Raw genomic sequence first — 3693 nt, forward strand, 5'->3', positions numbered from 1 at the left:
ATCAACAGTCGCCATTTCCGCCACCTCCACTGAGATCCTGCCAGACACAGGTTCCTGTCCCCTCCATTAACAGCTATGCACCCCCCCACCCAGATCGTACTCCACTCCTTTGTCTTTCCAAGTGTTCCAGTCTCTCTTTGGGTTCTGTCCCTGCCTATTATTTACTCTTTAACCCCTATCTCTTGCAGTACAAAGATCTGTAGGTTAGTTGAATTGGCCAAGCTAAATTTCCCATAATGTTCAGGAATGTGTAGGTTAGGCGCATTAGTCAGGAGAGATATACAGTAATAGGGTAGGGGAATGGGTCTGTGTGGGATACCCTTCGAAGGGACGCTGTGGAACTTTTGGGCCACACTGTCAGGATTCAAAGTTTTCCAGCTCCCATCGGTTCTGAGGAAGGGCCACTGGACAGATTTCTGTTCCCAGATGCTGCCAGACCTGCTGGGCTTTCCCAGCACCTTCTGCTTGTTGTTCCTGATTGACACCATCCATACACCTTCTGGGTTTGATTCAGGCAGGCGGAGGATCCCACCACTGACCTCACAATGGGGTCCAGCTGATTGGTGGAAGCTTCGGACCAATAGGAAAAGGTGGTGGGACTGGTGGACCAAGTGGAACCAGCTGGTCATCCAAACAATGGGAGTGAATGAGGGGCGTGGCCAGTGGGATGACACGTCACCAGTAACTCAGCCGATACAGTGCCACGTGACTCGGCCATTGGTGAATGTGGGAGACGCAAACAGGGATGGGGAGCGTGTCCTTGGAGACGGAGATACTGAGTCACTTTAGACTGGGAAGTTTTAATTACATTCTGTGTGGTTCGTAAGTTTGAATTAGAAACTCTTAAAACTCAGGCGGTGAAAGGTCCTGGGATATGGCCACCATTTTTATTGGGGGTAAGGTACAGTAAGGTGCATGTGCATGTGCATGTCCCCTTCCTAGGATGGGGGTGGGGCGTGCAACTTGAAGAGAGGCATTTACACATCAAGCACATACCAAGAAAAAAGTATGTCTTTATATTCTTCCTGTACTGACTGTGAGTTTTGTTTCGTGAATTCATTTCGTAGGATATTAAATCAGAATAATTGAGGCTTTTACAGTTAATGGAGTCATCAGGATCTGAATATCATTGGCATTTAACTGTGGAAGGAGAAAGTTTTGTCTGTTCTGTTTGTGGGAAGATATCTCCAATATTTTTGTTCAGCAGAAAGATGTACAAATTCGTGGTTGGATCACCCTTTGGGTGTGTGCTCTGTTCTGGGCCCTGCAGCTGAGGAAGGAGATATTGGCCTGAGAGGGAGCACGAATTTATCCAAATTACACCTCGTCTCTTTTTAAGAACTCTCAGATTTAGACCCAATCACCCACTTCATGATGTTAACCTGTAAACTTCATATTTTCAATTACCTGCAAACTTTCCATTAAAAATCCTTTTGGACTCAAATTCCAGTACCTTTTCAGGTGGAATGTTCCAGCTTCTGACAACTGTCTGTTCATTCAGAAACTGCTGTTGTCCACGTTGACTCTGGGGTTACAAATGTCTCAATTGAAAGATGAGGTGCTGTCCCTAAGCTCCCATTGAGGTGCATTGGAACAGTACAGGAGGCTGAAGGCAATGTAGGTATGAGCAGACAAGGAAAATGACAGACCTGCACTGTGAGGCTCAATGAGAGTGTTTTGGAGTTGGATGTAAACAGAGTGAGGTGAGACAGGGAGAAGGTGAAGCTGAAACTCCGTTTTAGTTCAGGCCTTTCAGAAATTTACACTCCCAATGGGAACAGCCAGTTTTTAAGTGATACCTTCGGAGTATTTGTTAACAATTTTTAAAGTACTTTTCCTGAGAGCAGTTGAGAGTTAACCACATTATTGTGGGTCTGGAGTCGCATGTAGGACAGACCAGGTGAGGATTACCGTTTCCTTCCCTACAGGACATTAGTGAACCAGATGGGTTTCTAACAATCAACAATAGTTTCATGGTCATCATTCGCCTTTTCATCTAGATTGTATTGAATTCCGATGCTGCCATCAGCCATGTTGGGATTCTATCCCTAATCCTCGGAACACTGTACATATCACTCATCTGGCAGGAATACCATTAACCCATTGCCTCCCTTTTTAGCAATGTTTAAAAGAAAAAGTTCCAACATTCTACGTGTACAATGTGAGATAAAATACTGCAAAGTCCATGTGTCAGCCTCTCCAAAAGGTCAATCAAAAGAAATTTGTTTGAAGGTGAAATATTTCACTTTTTTGGGCCAGTTTATTAAACAAAAATGAATCTAAATAAAAATCTTATGCCACGGACATGTTATTTCTGAAGCCGGAAGGGGATTACAGAGACGAGGAGGGTTGTATGGCCAGAGGGGGATTGTTGTCCAAACATCACTGTGGTGTACATGGACTGCAACATTTCAGGGAGGCTGTTAACCACCCTTTCTCCAAGACAAGTAAAAGTGGCCAACAAATACTGGCCTGGGCAGCAAAGGCAACCCCCAGTGAATAAAACCAAGCAGTGACCTCTCTGAGCTGACGAGCTTTGAAGTTAAAAACCTCTGTGGAAATGGAGTGGGCAGAGAAGAGAAACAGTGACATTTCACAGCTGGCCTCAGAGAGACCTCACCCTTGGAAGTACTCAGAGCCGGGGATCAGTTCAGTGAGTTTCAGTCTCTTCAAATATCAATCTTAGTCGGTTTTATTTTATTCAATCTACAATCGTGAGTCAGGTGAGGATTTCTTTTTAATGTCTTACGGTCTCTTAATTAAATGTTTAAGATATAAAACGTAAGCATTAAGTTATTCTCGGGCAGTATTTTTCGAGCAGTAAGACTGTGCCTTTGTCTTGGTCAGTAGATTGTTAAGGCGGAGAGATGGCCTGTTGTAGAGTGGCGTGCTGTTCCTGACGGATGAGGGAGATTAGGGAGAGTTTCAATGATCCTGATGATTGTCTGCAGGAAGTGTGATTGCAAATCCTGTTGGATTGCATGGATTGGTGGAGGAGTGATTAAGGCAGTGAGGAATTGACAGGAGCCGGGGGTGTGATAGGTGGCAGTCTCAGGAATGCAGGATACTGCAGATACAGTCAGGTAGATGGGTTACCTCTAGGAAAACTAGGAGGGGTAGGCAAGTACTGCAGGAATATCCAGTGGTTATCCCCAGCTCAAACAAGTGTACTGTTTTGGAAAATGTAGGGGGTAATAGACTTTCAGGGGAATATAGCACTGACTGCCAAGTTACTGCGACTGAGACTGGCTCTAACATAATGTAAGGTATACCCAGTTCCACGCAAACGATGGTGTTAGGGGACACTCTAGTCAGGGGCACAGTCTGCCATTTCTGCAGCTGACAGTGAGACATCAGAATGGGGTGGTGCCTCCCTGATGCTAGGGTCAAGGATGTCTCACAGAGGGAGCAGAATATTCTCAAAGGGGAGAATAGCCAGTGGGAGGACATTGTACATTGGTACCAATGGCATAGGAAGGGGAAAGCATGGGGTCCTGATGAGCAGGGAGATTTGCTAGTTCCACTCGGGAGGCATTAAACCAGTGAGGGAGTTGGGGTAAACCTAAAGAGATAGTGAGAAAAGAGGGATGTCCGAGGCTGGTACAGTTCAGATTAGACTGTCAAGGCAGGCAAGAGCAAGCCACAGAATAAAGTGGGACGGACCAGTTACACTGCATTTATTTCAGTGCAAGA

The sequence above is a fragment of the Chiloscyllium plagiosum genome, chromosome 8, assembly GCF_004010195.1.
Source record: "Chiloscyllium plagiosum isolate BGI_BamShark_2017 chromosome 8, ASM401019v2, whole genome shotgun sequence".
NCBI classification, from domain to species: Eukaryota; Metazoa; Chordata; class Chondrichthyes; order Orectolobiformes; family Hemiscylliidae; genus Chiloscyllium; species Chiloscyllium plagiosum.